This window comes from Lissotriton vulgaris, chromosome 11 (genome assembly GCF_964263255.1).
Source record: "Lissotriton vulgaris chromosome 11, aLisVul1.2, whole genome shotgun sequence".
Classification (NCBI taxonomy): Eukaryota; Metazoa; Chordata; class Amphibia; order Caudata; family Salamandridae; genus Lissotriton; species Lissotriton vulgaris.
Genome location: NC_141699.1, coordinates 271,409,569 through 271,431,489, shown reverse-complemented (window position 1 = coordinate 271,431,489; position 21,921 = coordinate 271,409,569).

Sequence of the window (21,921 nt, the reverse complement as noted above, 5' to 3'; positions counted from 1 at the left end):
GTAGCTCCCGCATATACAAATCCACATGCTCAACCACTACCCGCTGATGGTACTCCACCCCGAGATCATCTACTCCCACCTCCGCAACGAACTCCTTCTCCCGTTCGACCCCCTGCACCTGTTCCCCCAACCTTTCCTGCACCTATTCTTCCGATCACTAACCCATTCAATCCTTTTGGTCCTGGCACCTCGGGAGGTGCGACAGGTTTTCAAACACCGCCACCAGCACTCCGATTGACTTATAGGGATCTAGCGCAACAACGTACACCTAAATCAGCCGATTATGACATACTTAAAGAACGTCTCTCAGACTGTAGATATGATCCAGTACCCGGTAAAAATGACGACAGATTGATGCTCGCATCAGTACGCCTAAGACGGGTTACCAACTTTTTACTGTTACTACCAGGAATGGTTGATCATCTAGACAGAATATATCATTTTGTTCAAACAGGGGAAGGCCCTGAAAGCATTGGCGAGGCCATGGCTCACCAGAAAGTTGACACTCAAGCCAAGATATTACGGTTTTTCATAAACTGCCTAATAAGAGAACAAGATAGGCCGGGTGTAGACCCGGAAGAAATGAAAGCACTTAATAGATGGGGTCAGAATATAGCAGACGGGAACCATGATAAACAGAGTTGTATAAAAAACATGTATCAAAGAATCAGAAATGCAGTAATAAAAATACATGAAAGAAGACCGTCAGAACCAGACATAGAATCAGACAAGGTCGAATCCTCAGGGGAGGAGGATGCACCAGAAACGGCAACAGGACAATCACAATTACCAGTTAGAGAAATGATAGCATATGTAGGTAAAGGAAGACCCTATAATAATTCAATGCGTCCGGTACGTCCGGAAAGTAAAAGAATATTTCAAGCTGCCATGTCAAATCCAAAGACCCCCGAACATCTGTTTCAGGCCGCTGATAGAATACTTCAGGAACGGATGGGGTACCATGTACTCAATTCCATGGATGAACAAGAACTGGCCAGGTCAGCCGTACAATGGACTGACGATCCTGATAAATATAGTGATGATGGTTTAGTGCAGACCTTTTTATATCTTTCCCCAGATGAACAGAAATTAGCTGGTATATATATGGTTCAGCATCTCATTACGTTATTCAAAGGCCAACATTCTGACCCAGGTCCCTTACCTGATATATTAATAGAACTACTCTCGCCACAATGGAGAGGTCTAGGTACTGACTTGATTAAAGTAATTCTAGAACATCGACACAGGTATAATACTTTCCTGAATACACGGTTCGTTCCAGCTCCATCCGTAGACAGAAAAACGTATTACATAGACAGACAGAACCCCTTGCGAGAAGTGCATCCGGTCCAGAATGCTGATAATTCCTTTAGACGCGTGTTTGTGTACACGCCCATAACGAAAATGGAACTGTTAGAAATGAAGAAATTAGTGCCCTGTCACGATAAAGACCCAGCAGGTTTCCATCGCGAAATCAAAGACATGTTACTCATGGGGGATTACACCTACCCCGACATTATGAAAATATTGAAAGTGTTAATGCCTTCTGGTATTTACGAGAAACTCAAAGAAAAGGATTGGGAGGTAGGAGACCAAAATATAGATTGGGCTGCATTAGAAGACGAAGAAAAGACTCGTACCCCAGGAACAGGGCTTGGGGACAAATCTAAAAAATTACCAGGATTGTTAGTGCAAGTATTGCCACGTTTATTAGCAACTAAAAAGGAGGACTGGGATGCAATCTCAGCCTGTAAACAGAAACCCGATGAAGACACTAGCGATTTTTATTCCCGATTTGAGAAATGTTTTGGTATTAATAGTGGTTTGAAAACAAGTAGCGAGTCATATCCACATCTTTTCGTAACAAAGCTAGTAGAAAATTCCCTGCCCCAAGTTAAGAATCGTGTACAGAAAGTCGAGAGCACATGGCAAGCAAATACACCTTCACAAATGTTACAAATGTTACAGTATCACCAGAACAGAATTAGAGAGGAACATGAACACGAACAGAGACGCATGAAAGACACGAAAATGAAAATGTTAGTTGCTCAGTCAGTTCCAGCTGACGGTCAGAAAAAAGGCCCGACACAGTCAAATAATTCACCAGCTCCTGTCAAAGGGACATGCAACTATTGCAAACAGCCAGGTCACTATATAAACGATTGTGCAGTTTTGAAACATAATATACTTACTGGAAAAACTAAAGAGAGACCGCGTCCTCCTAGACAGGACCAGGTCCAACAACAAGTACCACAGAATATTCAGCCTATGCAAGCCTCACAACAGACAGGACAGACAGTAGCAGTGCCACAACCTCAACCGATTGCTGCAACTCAGCATGCATCACAGCAGATGTACCAGTATGCCCAGACTGATTATCCCGATTATCAGCGATACACATGAAACAGCCTAGAGAGGGAAGTTGGCTTGCCTCTTATTGAGGTTCCTGTAGATCAAGAGGGTCCTTATGTACACAGTCAAGTATTAGGGAAAGACAGAAAGTTTTTAATTGATACAGGGGCAAGCCGAACAACAATAAGTCATGACGAGGTCCCAGGGGCACCCCTCTCAGGCTCGCAGAATGTTTCCCTTGGTTTTTCAGGCAAGCCTATTATTAATGAAGTATCGCAACCACTTCCCCTTGCAGTTGGTCCATTGACACGTACTACAGATTTACTGCTCACAAAGTCATGTCCAGAAAACTTGTTAGGTATCAAGACTCTGAAAGCTCTAGGAGCTGTTATTTGCTGTTCTCCGGAAGGAGTACGGTTGTTTCTACGTGACTTTAAAGGTCACTATGTGTTGAGAGATATTGATCCCCGATTACAGAATGTACCTGCGCATTTATGGGCGCAAGGCCCCACTGATGTAGGTTGTATGCACATTACACCGTATCGAGTCACACTCAAACCAGGTGTTGTTTTACCACGAATTCGACAATACAAGTTACCCCCCGATGCTGTAGTGGCTTTACTGAAAATCATTGAAGAGCTCATTGCACAAGGAGTGGTTGTAGAAACCAACTCGAATTTATGTAATTCTCCTATCATTCCAATTCTTAAACGTACAGATCCCAATGCACCACCAGTTTACCGATTAGTTATTGACTTGCGCGAATTGAATAAATGTATTGTACCACAGTACCCTGTGGTCCCAGATATCTCATCTCTATTGACTGCTATTGATTCTGAAGCAACGTTCTTTACTGTTATTGATCTTAAGAACGCCTTCTTTAGTGTCCCAATTGACCCGGAAAGCCAATACCTTTTCGGATTCTGTTTAAATGGACGAAGCTTCAAATTTGCACGCGCACCTCAAGGATTCACAGAAAGCCCCAGCATCTATAGCCAAGCACTGAAAAGACAACTCGACAGTATACACATGCCTGAAAACACTGCCCTACTACAGTATGTCGATGATCTGCTGATCACCGCCCGAAGCGAACCTGAATGTGAACTAGCGTCACTGACGGTTTTACATTTCCTGGCTGACAAGGGGCACAAGGTATCCCCTTCGAAGCTGCAATTCTGTGTTCAGCAAGTTGTTTACTTAGGCCACTTGCTGTCCAAATGGGGGAGGCAGCTAACGCCTGATCGCATCCAGTTAATTGCAGGTATGTTACCACCCAGGACACAAAAGGAGGTGCGGGCTTTTATAGGCCTCACTTCTTACTGCAGACAATGGATCCCTCAGTATGCATTTCTAGCAAAGCCACTCATTCAGTTAACCACTCAGGAGGCAGCGTCTTCGACTGTCCTCCCTTGGACTCAGGAACATACACAAGCTTTTGACGACTTAAAGAAAGCCTTATGTCAAGCACCAGTTTTAGCAACACCATGTTACAGTAAGCCTTTTTCACTTTTCGTCACAGAACGTGAAGGTACTGCATTGTCGGTACTCACGCAGGATCAAGCAGGTTCACACAAACCGTGTGCTTACTTTTCTAGTACATTAGATCCAGTAGCCCAGGCTCTGCCTGCGTGCTTGAAATCAGTTGCAGCAACAGCTCTAGCAATCAGACAAAGTGATTCAATAGTGTTAGGACATCCTTTGACAGTACAAGTTCCACACTCCGTGGAAGTTCTTTTAAATCGAACACAGACTCAACACTTGACTATAGCAAGATTGACAGGTTATGAATTGACATTATTTCAGCCACACATAGAAATTAGACGTTGTAATACATTGAATCCTGCTACACTTTTGCCATTAACTGAAACAGACCCATTGGCACATGATTGCATTGAAGTTATTACTATCACGACGAAACCCAGACAAGACTTGACAGACACTCCATTACCAGATCCAGACCTGAGACTTTACGTGGATGGTTCATGCATGAGAACAAGTACAGGAGAATTAGTGGCCGCCTACGCAGTCACAACAGAAACTGAAGTCATAGAAACAAATTGTATTGACACCCTTTCAGCACAAGCAGCAGAGCTCATCGCTCTGACACAAGCCTGTATTCAAGCCGAGAACAAGAGAGTTAACATATACACAGATTCCCGTTATGCATTCGGAGTTGTTCACGACTTCGGTGTCCTCTGGCGAGAGAGAGGTTTTTTGACTTCTCACGGTGCCAAAATTCAACACGGTCCCCTCATTCAAACTCTATTAGATGCAATACATCTGCCTACTGCGATATCCATCATGAAGTGCAAGGCACATACAAAAGTTACAGATACTATTTCCCAGGGTAATGACCTGGCAGATCGAACCGCAAAACATACAGCTCAGAACCAGATTCACACCACTAACCTGACAAAGACAATAGTCGCGACACCGACACATTGCATGACAGTTAAGGATCCCGCCTTAGATGTAATTGACATACAGACACATGCTACACCAGATGAAATCAAGAAATGGATTGAACTAGGAGGGACTCAGACAGATCAAGGATGGATGACGAAGGGAAAATCCACATGGTTTCTCCCCGACTCTATGGTTCAAGTTATCATTAATACCGTACACAGTCCAGCACATTTAGGAGAAAAAGCCATGTTAGACAGTATTCAACATCTCTGGTTCAATAAACACTTACGAGCAGCAGCCAAACAGAAAGTGCGTACTTGCATGATTTGTTGTCAGTTCAACCCAGGTAAAGGCGTTCCCGTAGAGCAAGGTGGTTTTCATCCTCCCGATCACCCTTTTGAAGTCCTCCAGATGGATTATATTCAGATGGAACGTTGTCGAGGTTTCAAATATGTCCTCGTAGTTGTTTGTGCACTTTCCCGTTGGACAGAAGCATATCCAGTCCCAGATTACACTGCTCCGACCACTGCCAAGCAGCTGGTTCGTGAATTCTTCCCTCGATATGGTTTGCCCCGTGTTGTGTACTCAGACAACGGTCAGCCATTCTCGTCCGAGCTCATGAAGCAGGTATCACTCCTGCTAGGCTACCAGTGGAAGTTCCACTGTGTCCGACATCCTGAAGCAGCAGGTCTCGTAGAGAGACACAATCAGACCCTGAAAACTCGTCTAGCAAAAATCTGTAAGGAGAAGGGTGTCAACTGGATCGTAGCTTTGCCAGTCGCCCTTTTTTACATGAGAATGGTTGCGCATTCCAGAACAGGGCTATCCCCGTATGAGGTGGTCTTTGGTAGACCACCGAATATGTGGGGGACGCCTTTGCCAAGAAAGATTACTGATGTCGATTGTAATATGTTGACAGATTACCTTGCCTCCTTGATGTCTGCACTACAATCATGTCGTTCACAGGTCGCTGCAGCTTTTCCCGACAACACCGAGGTGAAGCCGCATGACGTGGTTCCAGGTGATATCGTCCTTGTAAGAAATTTCGACAGGAAAAGTCCGCTGGAGCCCAGGTGGCAGGCGCCGAAGTTGGTTCTTCTCACGACGAGGACTGCAATCAAGGTCGAGGGCCGAAAAGGGTGGTTGCACTCAAGTCACGTGAAGAAATTTCGTGCATTGCCAGAGACTGACTCACCCTCCCCCTCTAAGGACTGTCCAGATTCTAGTGACTCTAAACTTCCCCTGATAGAGAAAACTCCACAGCAGGAGTATAAAGAAAAATTGAGGTCTAGCAAGTCAGACAGTTTAATTGTTTAAGTCCTCCCCTAGGTGAATCGGTTAGACGTGTTTTCTGACATGTATCCCCTAGACCCCAACAGAGAGAGAGATAGACAGAAACAGCTCAAGAAACGTTAATATTGCAAATCTCTTCGCAGCCACTGTATTGTGACTTTATTGATTATGTTTTTTCTGAGCCTTATGATTATTGCTGCAAGTGTGCTTCTACACATATACTATCCTATATTCAAGCGTGAACTTTCTTCCTTCAACGTCACTGCCGAGCATTCTTTCAGTGAACTGCCCCCGCACGAGTTATCTTACAGACTTGCGCTGCGCAACAATACATTTATTAGTATGTTACATCATTCCCATCAGACCAGCAATGCTACTAATTGTTGGATATGTGGCCGACTTCCTCCCTATCAGAAATACAAAGGAGTTCTGCCTCTTTTTCCGTACCCGTTCACACATAATGGGTCCTGTGGCGCATGGTTTAGTTTAATGTACTCTCTAGATTCCGATTCCGTAGTCTATCAGGGTAACTGGGTATGGGGAAACCTGAACGTCGTTTTCCATAAAGTCTGCTTCCCTGACAAGGAGGGTCTCCCCAAAAGGACAGGAACTGATCTAGAAAACGAAGTATATGGATTAGGTAACTTTACACTTAACCTCATGATTCTCAGTGTTGAATCCGAAACAGAACCAGTCTTGCCCGCCATGTCCGTACTTCCAGTCAAAGGTGAATTATGTGTCAGAAAAAATGGTTCAGTACACCTGGGTCATAGTAGATGTACTACTGTGATCGAATTCAGTGATAAGGGCAAGTCTACCTTTAAAGCTTCACGTCATTCCTACTTCATTTGTGGTCATACCGCATATATACGCTTACCTCTAGATTGGGATGGCACCTGTTACATTGCATTCCTTCTGCCACCTGTTTTCCTAGCCCCTCCTGATTATCATAGAAATACTCATCTAGTACACAATAGACCACAGAGAGATCTCCCGATTGTCGACTACACTGAAACGGCATGGGAACAATATGCAGATTTCAATAAAGGTTTCTTTCCCTACCTAGGTGCTGTCTTTAATAGTAAACTGATACGAAAATTAACTAGAACCCTTGAAGCTGTAGTGAATGAAACTACTTCCGCCCTGGGCAACTTAACAGAGGAGCAGTCTGCGATGCGGATTGTTGTTCTTCAAAATCGTCTCGTCCTTGACGTCATCCTGGCCGATAGGGGCGGAGATTGTAAGGTCATCGGGTCGAGCTGCTGTGTTTTCATTCCAGAAAACGCGCCAACAGTATATAGAGCCATAACTCGCCTTCATAAGATTGCAAGTCTGATACACCAGAATCCAGGCACCTGGACTTGGTCCGGTTGGTTCTGGACAACGTTGTCAGCCTGGGGATGGAAAGTCCTGTCCTTCCTAGGTATTGGCCTTCTCATAGTATTCAGTTGTTGCCTATGTCTGCAATGTGGGCCAGCGATTTGCGGCTTGTGCGCCACATCATGTATTCCTCATTCAAGTCCTCATTCAAAACGCCATAAGAAGAAAGAAGAGCAAATGATGTTACATGAACAGATTGATAGATTAATGAGGATTGATATATCATGAAGGGTCCGTAGGGGACAAGGAGGGAATGAGGTAATATGAATTTTTATGATCAATTGTGTCCCCTATCGTAGACCCCAACGGCTCCATGTACCTGCTTCTAGTACATGTAAGTTCCCTCCACAACCAGCTATGAAGACGCAAATACATTTGCGTCCAACATTAATATGTCCTCTTTCTGATCCACCATGAATGGGTCCGATATTCAGTTCCTAAGTGTGCCTTGCCAACGTCTTTACATGGTGCACTTTCATGTTTTTCTGGCCCTGGCGAGTTGGGCCTTGTTTTCTGCCATTCAAGCTTTCTCCTGCCTTCTGCCTCTGGAAGCTGCAGCCTGAACCTGCATCTGTATCCATGACCTTTCACTCACTCCCTGCGCGGCTAGCGGTGCCTGGCTCAGCCTGCCGGCCTGCCAAGACTGTATTCAACCTTCGAGTTATCTGCTCCGCTCCTCGAAAAATACATTCCTGTCTAGTAGTTTAGGTAAACATCCTTCCCATCTGCAGAGCAAAGGGCCCGGCCTTTCTGTCTCCATGCAAGTAATTCATAGCTTCCGTTACCATGGAAGGCCCATGGCCCCTTGCTTTACACGTAGACACGCAGTTGCATATACACGCATTAACAGTCAGTATAGAATAGCCTCTGCCCAAGAGACCTTTCCTTCTAGATAATACAGTTCCTCAAACACAAGATATTAGATATGATTTGGGATTAGGTTGTTCTGACACTCCAGACTTCTGTCTCCAATGTAGGGCTAAATGTCAAGTCCCCTTCACCCTCCAGTTGCACGTCAATCATACGTCATGCTGCTGCGCGCGCATCTCTGCCACATGTTCTTGCTGACTCTGCAGGATCCTTCTAGGGATCCACCCACTTATGACACCTTTATGTGACGTTTCTTGCACACACCTCCGTGTACGCCCTAGTGCACGCCTCCTGTTACGTATTTCTGTTCTTATCTCGTTTCTCTCAGCTGTTACGCCTTCTGCATTCAATGTACTGTATGAAATGACTATATATACGATTTCTTGTTAATAAATCATTGTACATGTCCATTGCAATTCCCACCCTGAACCCTCGTGGCGATGGGTCATGCTACCATTGGTTCGAACCAATTCCTTTTTAAGGAATAAAACCCCACTTTAAACCTCAGATACCACGGACTCTGCCTTCTTATTTTGACTGAGTTATTTTTATTGAACTTTACCGCATAAATTCCGTATAGGTAATTAAAATTTACCACAAAAGGCCGACAGTATACTAATGTTAGTGCAAAGCCTAAAAAAGCGCTTCATTTTCAAGAGCAAATAATAAAGAATGCGGTCAACGCGCAGTTTCGATAATTTTTCATTCAACGTTTTATGGCCAGCCTTTTAGTGGTGGCGATGTGGCAAAGTTTGTCTTTGCCAGGGTGTATATGTTCAAAATGAAGACAGAGCCATAGAGAAGAACTATCAAAGTGCTGTGCAGCATAGGATGTGGAACGCATGACAGATGTTACGCGTCTGACCTGCAGCATAGAAGGTTCAGGAAACGATAGACAGTTGTGAGCTAGGTTCTGAGCATTTACAAACCTTGCAAAGGTGAAGGTAGTCGTTATCTAGTCTGCCTTGTAATGGTTCTTCAAGGAGAGGTTTTCTACGTGGTGTGTTCGGCCTCCTGTCATCTTCTTCGATCTGTAGGTAGTTTGAATATTGATTATTGCAATGTGATGCTTCCATGCCCAAAGACCATGACCTTTGTTTTTATCTAATCAATCATTATCCCCTAAGCCCAGGGGCATGCAGACAAGAAGCAAAATTGATACTAAGTCTAAAAGGGAGCTCTGTATAGGAGTTTGCTGTGACTGCATGCACGTGGGCCGCATAGACCAGAGCTACCTACAGTCTGTACTGACTAGTAGAGGCTATTAGGTGTGCGGTCATTAACATCGTTAAACAGGGCCAACCATGAAAGAGAGAAAACGTGCTTTTTTTGTGTTGAAATTGTTTATTAGCATTTATTAAATATAAGACAATAAAAGCAATAAAATACAGAAATGTGCAATATGATAACATAAATTACATTGGGAGTAGTGCATAAAGTTAAATATATGAATTCATAAGGATGAAGACTGTACCTTGTTTAAATACAAGTAATACAATAATAAGATGAAAGGAGTATAAAAGAATTCAGTTGTGAATAAAACAATAAGCTATTTGATCGAAAAACTCTAATGACTTACGGTGAGATAAAAAGTAATTTTAAAGCAAAAAAGAACAAGAACTTGATATAAGGTGAAGCATAAAATTGCAAACGAATAACTGAGAGAAAGACAGGAAATGTGGGTAGAAAGAGAGTGAAGAATAATAAAGGAGAGGTATCAAAGCAGTAAAATATAAAAGAATAGAACGTATAGTATAGAAAATTATATAGGGAAAAACATGCTGTTTACCAAGTCCTGCATCACTGACAGTCGCCAACAATAGGCATTCCAGAATGCTCCTGAATTTGATGATGTCAGCTTGGGTTTCCGGCCATTGTTACCTCATTCACAATATGGCCCCTTTAAATCCAGGCAGCATGCAATGCCACCGAACCTCTACCCGAGAACCTACAATAGGGTCCTGCACTCAAGCATCCTGCCATCGACATACATTAAGGCTCTGCAGCATAAAATGCCACCCTGAGACAAATGTGCAAGGAGGTCATGTCTAAGAGCATTGTGCCATCGAAGTGCATTAGGGACGCGCACCACACAGAAGCACTCCTAGTAGGGAAAGCACTGTGGGCTTCTGAATAGAGGAGGGTGCTTTCTTTATACATTAGTGTCTGGCAGCTGGAAGTACCAACCTTTGCGAAGATTGTACAAGTGGAGTCTTCAGACGCTCTTTGTCATGTACATACATTAGGGCTGGGAACAGTGCCTAGTCTAATGTGCCTGCAGTCACATTTGTGTAATTGGATTGTACCTCTGCGTGCTAATTTAACCCCTTGTGCCCAAGCGGTGCTAATTAGTGGGCAGGCGGCAGCAGAGGATGTGTCATCAGAGCCTGCTGAGACTATGTTCTTACAACAGGCCGTGGTCAGGCTGCATATTGTGCCCATACGGGGGGCTGCACTCCAGAAGAGCTGTGCCCACTGAACACAACTGCAGAAGGCCGAGCATCTGTTGGGAATGTACAAAGAGGGTCATACCTGAGAGCACCGGTCCTTCTGCATACATTAGTGCCAGGTATCATGTGCAAATAAACCCTGTGAGGTGTGATGTTAAATGACAGCTCCATTTAGGAGCACGGGGCCATCTGCATATTTAGCGGTGTGCCGCATACAGTGGCAAACCTAGGAGAGAGGATGGATGCTGAATACTTAATGAACCCAAACACCCCACTTCAGTGTTCATAGCATAAGTCAAATCCAATAAAGACACCTCAGGGGTCATGTGGGTCCTTATTTAGAGGTGGGCGGAAAGGGTAAGTTACTTACCTGTAATCCTAGTTCTCTTCCAGGGGTATACTCATCAAAGTCATAAGCAGTGAATTATCCCCGCCCACGTGCAGGACCCCGGAGCTTATAACAATATTGTTATAAGCTCCGGTAGATTCGATCTCTTTGTCCACCACCTGAGGGAGTCCTTGGCTGACTTGTTAAGGGCAATCCAATCCTCCCACTTCCCTGAAGCCTGTGCCCACTGGACCTCCAGAGCCCGCTGAAGAGGACGCATGTTCAATCGAGCATTGGGGACAATAGAGATGCACGAGTCCATGAACCCCAGGAGAGAGGACACTTGTCTGACCGAAGGGCGGAGAGTCTGTAGAAGCTCCTGAGACTTCTTCCTGATAGATGCGAATCTCTCCTTCAAAGGACACACGCTTCCTTCCACGGTGTCCAGCGACGGTCCTGGGTAGTGAATGCTCTGAGTGGGGTTGAGAATCGATTTTTTTGAAATTGACTCGTAGACCCAGTTTATTCAGAATTTGGAGACTGTAAGACAGATGCAACTGAAGCAGAGATGGAGTGGAACTCTTCAGAAGCCAATTCCTCGTTTGCGCAGAAAAGCCGCCACCACTGCCATGCACTTTGAAAAGGTTCTTGGGGCTGACTTGAGTTAAAATGGCAGAACTCAAAACTGATAATGATGCCAAGCCACTTGGAAACAGAGAAACACTCATTTGTTGCTTGTTTGCTATATTGTGCCACTCGTACCTACCGGAGTGGACAACACATTTAGAGGAAGTATCTCCTCATTGTCTCGCTGGCTGTTTTGAGGTAGAGGCCTGTTGTTTATTGTTGCCTCTTCCCCTCCCTGGTCGTCTTTGTTGGAAATGAGACCTTTGCTGTTGTTGTTGACCCTGCGACAACCACTGGTTCGATTGACCTTTTTGTTGGCACTGGCGTTTCTCATTGGAGCGAAAACGCGTACGAAAGTCATTCTTCTTTAACTGTGTCCAGTTCCGCTTTCATTTTTGTCATCTCTTCGTCTGCATGAGGACCAAAGAGAGAAGATCCATTAAACCGTAAGTTAGTAATTTTTTGCAGCCATGCAGAACGCCTTGAACAGATCCCGTGAGCGTATCCATGAGCAGCTAAATCAGCCGCATCTGCGGAGGCGCTAATAACTAGGTTAGCGACAAGACCTCCTTCTTGTAAGATTTCTCTAAAATCTTGCTGATCTTCTTTAGGAAGCTTATCTTCAAAACTACTCAGGGAATCCCATAAGGACCTGTTGTATCTTCCCAATAGAGAAGAGGCACTGGAAACCTTCATGAAAGAGGCTGATGTGTTGCACATTTTCCTGCCCATGGAATCCATTACTTTGCTATCTCTATCTGGAGGAGCTGAGGAGGAAGACATAGATGACTGAGTCTTCCTAGCAGCTGCCACAATGATAGAATCTGGAGGCGGATCAGAGCGAAGAAATAATGGATCCTGATCAGGGGCCTTATATTTCTTAGCTATTTGTGAAGGCACAAACCCCACTGTTGCAGGAGTTAGAAAAGTCTGAGTGAGAGTCTAATGCCAGGAACAAGTGGAAGCAATGGTCTGGCTGAGGAACGGTGATGCAGGGTCTCAAAGATTACTGAGGTAGACACAGTAGGAACCGACATTGTTATATTTAGCTTGCTCGCTCCTCGACATAACACCTCATTGAAGGTAGTGAGATTGTCCACAAGTGAACCTTGTGATCGAGGTGTAGAGGTACAAGTAGGAGAGTAATCTCTCATAGAGGTCTTAGTAGACGAGGTAGGCCAGGTGCGAGGTCTTCGTGGTCTCCTCCTTGGTGAAGAATGAAAAGATCTAGATCTATCCCTTAAATGCCTATGACGGGATCGCGGAGAGCGTGATCTAGTCAGAGTTCTTCTTCTTGAAGATACCACAGTGGGTGTCCTTGATCTTCGTGGAGATCTCCGGGGTGTTTCAATTGGAGATTTTGACAGGCGGGAAGGAGAATAGGTACGGGAGTAGTCTGAACCAGGACTGCTGATAGACCTAGCTTTTTTCCGCCTAAGTTCTTCACCAACTGCTGGAGAGCCCTCCGGTGAAACCTGTACAATATGAAGTTCAGGTCACGAAGATCTTGAGGGAGAGTGAGATGCACAGGCAACCTCCTCCGAGGCCCCAGCATGCTCCTTGTCCCTCGACATCGATGGCCTCGACATCGACAAATACCTCTCCCTCGACGTCGAACCATGGTGATGCCCCGTAGGAGTCAAGGGCTGTGCAGATTTTGACATCTTCAAAAGGGACCTCGACGTCGACCTGGCATGACGTTGTGTCGACTTCGACATCAAACGACCTCGTCGTCGAGGTGATCTCGACGTCGAATGGTGACCTGCTCTCGACGTCGACTGGTCTTCAGGTCTCTTCGACATCGGCAAGCTTCTCGGCGTCGACCTACGGCAAGGTGACGGAGAGTGTCTCGATGTCGATGGGTGTCAAGACCACGATACATGTTTCAACGTCGATAGACCCACATCTTGACCATACCTCGGGTCCAAAGCAGGACGCTTTGACGTCGAGGCCTTTCTCAACGACAGAGACTTACGCTGTCTCGACGTCAGAGACTTTTCAGGCCTTTTCTTCGACGGTGGCTGCGACACCGACGGCGAACAATCTGGAATCTGCCTTGTAGAGGCAGACTGTAGACGATGTCGATGCTTCTGATGAGAGGAGGGCTCTTGATCCCCAAGGCCACTTTCTGGATGAAATTTTCCTCTCTCCATCACCGCTTGAAGCCAAATCCTCTCTCTATCATGGAGTGTCCTTGAGAAAAAATTTTGGCTGTGATAATAGGCGTCTACCTTATGAGAAGAAGGAAAACAGGTGATACACACGGAGTGTTGATCTGACCTAGCAATCTTTTTTCCACAAGATGGACAATTTCTGAAGAGAGCTGGCATTTTGACAGAAAAAGATGACAAGTTTCTGTCAGAAAAAGAAGGTAAAACTTCTTCCAGCACAGGAGAAAGGCTAAACAGCAAGAAAAATGACAATTTCTGACTAAAAAGTAAAACAAATTGTCGAGCTCAAGCTCCAGGATCCTCACAGAAGGAGCCGGAAAAAAGAACTGACCTAACTACCACCTGTGGTGCATGCTGGGAGCACAGGGCTCTCTGAGGTTCTTAAAAACAAAGTGCCTAGATTCTTGTAAATCTTAAAGGAGAGGTGCCAGTTGTCTTTTCTGTCTCAGGACAGTAATTCCTATGCATCCCATGGGCCAAACTACCTTTAATTACTTGTGTTTTTTTTCCTTGTTCTGGAAAATAAAGAGATTCTTGTATGAAGCCATTTGGGTGTATGGTCTCTATTACAAGTTGTCTTAAGTCATTTATTACTATACAAGTATTGCTTAGTTGTTTTCTGGCTGTTTGTCCCTTTTTTAGCTTGGGCTTTTAAGGGGCTCCAAAGTTACGTATATGTTGGTCTTCACACATATTTGAGTGTATGTATAAACTTTAGTGTCTTGACATACACCTGTATATGTATGTGCATATGTTTATTTATATATATATATATATATATATATATATATATATATATATATATATATATATATATATATATATATATACACATATAGATATTGTTATAAGCTCCGGGGTCCCGCACATGGGCGGGGATAATTCACTGCTTATGACTATTGATGAATATATAATTGTAAGAAAGGAGGGAGGGAGGGAGAGAAAAGTGGATTCAGTCTCCCCGGATAAGTTTCATAAACAAAGTGGAATCCACTTGGATGGTGGTGGTGGTCCCAAATGCTACTCAGTTTAGATATGGAGAGTCTTTATACCAGCTTGCCCCATGACGAGACTCTCCTCATCATAGAGGAAGTACTCTATTCGAAAACATGGAGATACCAAACTCCACGAGGGGTAGTCATGGAATGCATTTCCACCGCATTGACCAAGAACTTTTTTGAATACGAGGGCACTCTTTACTTCCAATGCCACGGGACCAGCATGGGCAGCACTTTCGCGCCGAGTCTGGCTGGACTGTATGTCCATCATCTAGAGTACACCAGGATCCTCCATCCAGGCAACCCCTTCATGGATAGAATAAAAACATGGAAACAATATATAGATGACATCTTGGTCATCTGGAATGGGGATAGCCAGACAGTCATAGATTTTCGGACATGGCTGAATAATCAAAATGCGTACCTGAAATTCACCCACTCCATGTCCAACAAATCAATGGTCTTCCTGGACCTCAACATCTATCATGACTCAGGGTCCCTAAAAACCGAGACGCACTTTAAACCAACGGCAAGGAACTGTCTGTTGCGTTTTGACAGTTTCCACCCTCGCCACCTTAGAGAAAATCTACCATATGGGCAGTTCCTGCGCCTACGCCGTAATTGCAGCGACATAGGCAAATACAAGGCACAAGCCCAAGATCTCAAGAAAAAATTACAACAGAGACAATATCCATACAGAGTAATAAACGCCCCAATGTAGAGGGCACGAAATAACAATCAAGAGGCCGTCCTGGAAGACAAGGTACTGAAAGACAACATTCGAGAGAGGCCAGTGTGTGTTACCACGTACAGCACACACTCAAACCAGGCATCAAAGATAATAAATAAACATTGGAGAATACTGACAAGTGGGGTTCTAGATCTAGAGAATCCACTTTTTGCCCACAGACGAGGAAAGAATCTCAAAGACATCCTGGTGCATACTAGACCGAAAACAACACCATGCCAACAGTCAAGGTTGCAGGGGATACAAGGGCACCACCCCTGTGGCAACTGCAACAACTGCCACCGCACGAAAAGGAGCCGGGACCTTACTTTCAGGAATGGGAGTAAGTGGGAACAACGCAATTTTACAAATTGCAACAGTAAAAACGTAGTGTACCTAATCACCTGCCCGTGCAGTTTGGAATATGTGGGCATGACCACGAGGGCTGTAAAAGTGAGAATTAACGAACATAAGAGCAATGTCAGGTGTAAAGAAACCACAACAAAGATGGCAGCCCATTACCTACAGGAGCAGCATTGCGTCAATGACCTACAATGGACCATTATCGAGCAGTTACCATCAGAAGCAGGCCTCTTTGAAAAGGAGCAGAGATGGGTGTTCCGTTTAGGGACACACACAATAGGCCTCAATGATGCCATACCATGGGGCCAATTACGCTAATAATCAAACTGCAAAATGCTCTAAGGAGAAGGTAGTCTGAAACCAGATCACAGTCTTCACATGCCCATAGACATCCTTTGTGTAGGAACCTATATTTATGTTCATGACGGGGACCAGAGAATTTTATTCGGCCATAATTTTATTCGGCCAGAAGTACTGTCAGGCTCACAGTCAAAAAAGGACCACTCGTTCTTTTCAGATATAATTTTAATTATTTATTTTTTATTTATTTTTTAAACCTTTTTATCAATAGCAACGTTTTATACATTTCAGCCTATGGGTGCCACATCTGTATGTATGAACCAGCCCCGTCTGATCTTGAGCATCCCTACCGCATCTAGGAAAGGACAGCTCCGATTGCTTGAAAAAATAGCCCACCAGTGTTTTACCGCGCCGCGCATGCACGGGACAACATTCCAGCCCGGCACATGCTCCTTGTTTACTTCGCGGGGCATCAGTGACTGCGAATGCGCAGAACTGAAAGAATGAGCACTCGCACATTACCGGTAAACGAAGACACAAAGGTACCGAGCAGCCCTTGTTTGGGCACATATCCGCCTTCAATTTACCTGTCAATTGGCAATTTAGAATGCATCGTGAAAGTATAAAAGGGCACACCTCTCCCCACAGCGGCATTACCAGCGGAGCCGCGTAGAGGGGAAGAGGATAGATCGCATCCTGAATAACTGTGAGTTTACAAAAACCCTGAAAGAGGAGGGCAACAGAAGCACTCTGTAAGTAAGAGAACTCAAACAGGTTTTTGTCATATTTTCAGATCACTATAATTGGGCAAGATGGAAACCCCCAATATACGTAAAAGGCTCATGGAGCATTACAACTAATATCAAAAAGTCAGACAATCCCTTTCCTGCTTTTTCCTGTCCACAACACAGGAATGCAAAACACCCAATACGTGTGTTTTTAATGTTACATGTGTGTTTCGTCCAGTTCTTGTGTCTTTGCTTTACAGGGGGCACGATCACTTAAGGCATAATATATGTATGTTTAAATCGGCAACCCTTCACTTTTTCCTAAGGTCACCGCAACCTGGAAGACAGTTATAGATTATTATGAGAATAGTATCCAATATGCATTTTCTCCTTCTAGGTCTTTAATTTACGCCAATTGGGCGATGAGAGACTACATTTCTGAACTACAAAATAGGTACATAACACCTATAGTTCACTTCCTTTTTGTAGAATACACTTTTACATTTACATTCATGTGAGTAAGGTGGGGATCTTTGTGCAAACCCCGTCCTGAAGAAGGAGTTTTTAACTCCAAAACATGTTCATGTAGACGCACAAATGAGGTTGATTTACATAATTATACACTAACAACCTCTCACTGCACCCCTTTTAATGATACCAGCCGGGGGCTTAATAAAAGTCTTTTTTTTCACCCCACGAGCCAGGTATTTTTTAACCTTCACTTAATCCACCACTCACGTACATTCACTACCCCACACACATCCACACATAGTCCAATAATAGTGCTCCCACGTAGTCATTGGTCGCAGTACGCCGCATCCCGTAGAGGGGTGCGAAGACCCCGATGATGAAGCATGACACCAAGGGGCCTGTTGGTGTGTGAGGGGTATTTAAACAACACTGAGTGCTCCCCGCCACAGTAGGGATCACCACCACCATCCAAGTGGATTCCACTTTATTGATGAGTATACCCTGGAAGAGAAGAAATCATTCAATAGAGGGCCCTGTTCGCCCACCTCATGGTTTCTGTGCCTCTAGGGGAACCAGGTTCGAGCCCTGGGGGAGGCTCAAACATCCTGTGATTCTGGGCACATCACTATCTCCCCGTGCCTAAAAAAAAAATGAACATCTCCGGCTGTAGCACAACTGGTGCTCATGTAAAGTGCTCTGATACCTTTGGGTCGAGTTCGCGCAATATAAAACTGCAACAAAAATTTTTTTTCTGCTGCCAACTCCACTACCTAGAAATCCGCGAATGCCAGTCAAATGCTCAAGAAAAGGCCACATGCCCCACACTATGAGATCAGAGAAAATACTGGGGACTGCCATGCACAAGCTGTATTTCTTCTCTCGGCCCGTGTGCTGTTAGTCCAGTGTTGCTGGTTTGCATACGCAGGCAAGATAGGCTATGAGTTGGTGGTAGGTACGTGGGTAAAGCATGTGTGGCAGAAATTTTCACTCAGGTCTCAATGCTTTTGGCATTACGGTGCAGCTCTTCAATTTCCTGGTTACTATAAAAATACTGTTTAGTAAAGTTTCTACATATAGCACAATCTTCCTTTAGAGCATGGCTAATCACAAAGATTTTCCCGGTGGCCGCAAAGTTTGGTCTATGGTGTGACCGAGGGCCCCACTGATGTGGGTGGGGGGGTTTAAAGTGGGTGTAGGGGAAGCAAAGCATGTATATCTAGTGTCTGTCTTTGAAATGAAGGTGTTCCTAAAGTTAAGCACCTAGTTACTTCCTTTCCCTTACTGCAATTAACATTTAAATAAGTGCTTACTGTATATATATAATTTTTTTTCATGTTAGTGCTGAGTCGAGTAAACAGCAGCCCAGTGCTGCTGCTGCCCAGGGGGCCGCATGTAAAGGCCAGGAGGGCCCCATGCGGCCCCCAGGCCCTACTTGAGTATCACCGCTAGAGTAATCCCAGAAAGATTCCCATTGAGCACTCCTTAAATTGGAAGTTGATGTCCCTTTCAAATCAATAGGCAATTGTAATTTATAAAACAAGTCATAAGTGTCTCTTCTTTTCCTTTAGTGACCAAATAAGTGAGCACATTACATTATTGTTTTGTTGATTGACCAGTGTCAGCTTAGTCTGAAGCCAACTCATTGTTATGCTTGACTCGATATCCTCTGGTGGCTAGGCCATCGGGTCAAAGGTATCTAGCGCTCCACTGTTTGAAAAGTTGCGGTTTCCCCACTACCAAATGGGCAGGAGAACCCCGAGTTTGGTGAAACAGTGCATCTTCTGAGCAATGGAGGATGCAACGTTCCGCCAGACTCTAAATGCCTGCGCTACATCTTAATCTGCATGCTAACTGCAAACCAGGCTCACACTGTGCTAACTGCAAACCATGCTCACATTGTGTTAACTGCAAACCATTTTAAAATGGAGATATTCATAGTTTAAGACACACCTAGCCATACTATTCAAGAGTAGCGACGAGAGATGCGTGGAGCCGTTCGAGCGGCACTGTCGCGAAATTTGTTAACGGGCATACATAGACTCCAGCACCACAACGGGGGTTAGAAATCGGCTTCAGTAGTGAAATTTTGCATTGTTGTATTTTGAAACCTTAGAACTTATGGGTAATTCCAATGACATTTGTTATCTGACTCCACCTGAGCCTTCCATGACACATAAACATGGGCAGGACATGAAGATCCTTAAAACACAACGCCGCTTCCGAAGGGCCACCCTGACCCCCCCCCTGCTACCCACCGCGCCACCCCCCTGTTTAACTGACTCCATCACAACTCACAATGTGCCATGACCGTGGGCAGGATTGGCGATCCGTTAAGCAGAACGCGACTCCGATAGAAACCACGCCGGCGTGCTATACACGGAGACATAAGTGAGACGCTGCTATACACGGAGATATAAGCGAGACGCTGCAAGTTGCATCTAAATTAGTTCTTAGACCCTTGGGATTTTCACACAATGGGTCAAGAGAGACTATTCAGAGTCTACATGAGAGGGCACAACACGAGGGGCGCGATGCTCCATACTGATTAGTTACAGGCGGACAAGAAAGTAGCACCAAACAATTTGATTGTTCTCAGCCAGTCCAATATGAGTAAATGACACACTTACAGTGTATATTTCATTAAGCATGACTCCATCTAGCTATAGTCAAATACCTGTTTTTATAAAAGTAACAGAGAGAAATGAAAGAAAGAATCACAACTCCTCCATCTCTCTAATGATCCCGACCATCCTTTCATACACAGCCATCATTTTATGGAAGCATAACCTGCTGTGCAGACCGCCGGCTACTGTTGATGCCTGGGAACTAGACATAATAGGTGAGTCCTGTAATCATCCCCAACCACCAAGTTTGCTGCTGTATTATCCACAGTGGTATGCTGTCCACCGTTGCTCACTGAGGATATATTTTCACAATCGTTTTTATCTGTTTTTACTTAATCAAGATGCTAGTTGCACATTTAATAGCGTTTTCGGAATGATGTACAAAGTCACCATTATTATTACCTAAAACGTATACCTGTTTTTATATGCCTTTGTGTCTCCTTGTTACAGGTAGATCCAGCTCATCACAGGTACATTGACACATTAAGCACCTTCTTTTTGTGACACTCCGATTAGCCTTTTGGATACTTATGCAGATCCTCTAGTGTAGACAGCTTTCATAACAATATTTATCAAGGTCCTGAAGAATCGCGAGTTATTGAACACAAGTGCGAGAAACTTGTCGACCGTTACAATCACACACTAACTGACACTTAAGTAGGAAACATTGTATTCCATCAAGTGCCGGTTATCTTCCTTTTTTAACTAGGGCAGGAGACCCACAGAATAAACCTTCTCACTGATACTCCCAGCCTTATTTTAAACCCACTATCACGTCTACACACTTCTGGCCCCACACCCGCACTTCACAAAACGGCTGTTGGATAAAAGATCTCCGGTAAAGTGCCCCTCCTTGAGGTGAGCCGGTTGGGTATTGCACCGCCGACCCGACGAGGAACAGCCCAGATGATGAAGCATGACACCTGAAAGGGTGCGTGAGGGCATTACATCCAACAACATGGATGCCCAACTGTAGGTCTCATCGAGACCAGTGACATCCAGACAATTGTGTGACTCGTACATCCTTCCTCTGAGGAACGGCACAGCATTCCTTGTTTTGATAACTGCAAACCAGGCTCACACTGTGCTAACTGCAAACCAGGCTCTCACTGTGCTAACTGGACCCAGGTCACACTGTGCTAACTGCATACCAGGCTCACATTGTGCTAACTGCAAACCAGGCTCACACTGTGCTAACAGCAAACCAGGCTCACACTGTGCTAACTGCAAACCAGGCTCACACTGTGCTAGCTTCAAACCAGGCTCACACTGTTCTAACTGCAAACCATGCTCACACTGTGCTAACTGCAAACCATGCTCATACTTTGCTAACTGCACCCAGGTCACACTGTGCTAACTGAAAACCAGGCTCACACTGTGCTAACTGGACCCAGGTCACACTGTGCTAACTGGACCCAAGTCACACTGTGCTAACTGGATCCAGGTTACACTGTGCTAACTGCAAACTAGGCTCACACTCTGCTACCTGAACCAAGTTCACACTGTGCTAACTGAACCCAGGTCACACTGTGCTAAGTGGACCCAGGTCACACTGTGCTAACTGCAAATCAGGCTCACACTGTGCTAACTGGACCCAGGTCACACTGTGCTAACTGCAAACCAGGCTCTCACTGTGCTAACTGGACCCAGGTCACACTGTGCTAACTGCAAACCAGGCTCTCACTGTGCTAACTGGGCCCAGGCTCACACTGTGCTAACTGCAAACCAGGCTCACACTGTGCTGACTGCAAACCAGGCTCACACTGTGCTAGCTGCAAACCAGGCTCACACTGTGCAAACTGCAGATCAGGCTCACACTGTGCTAACTGTGCA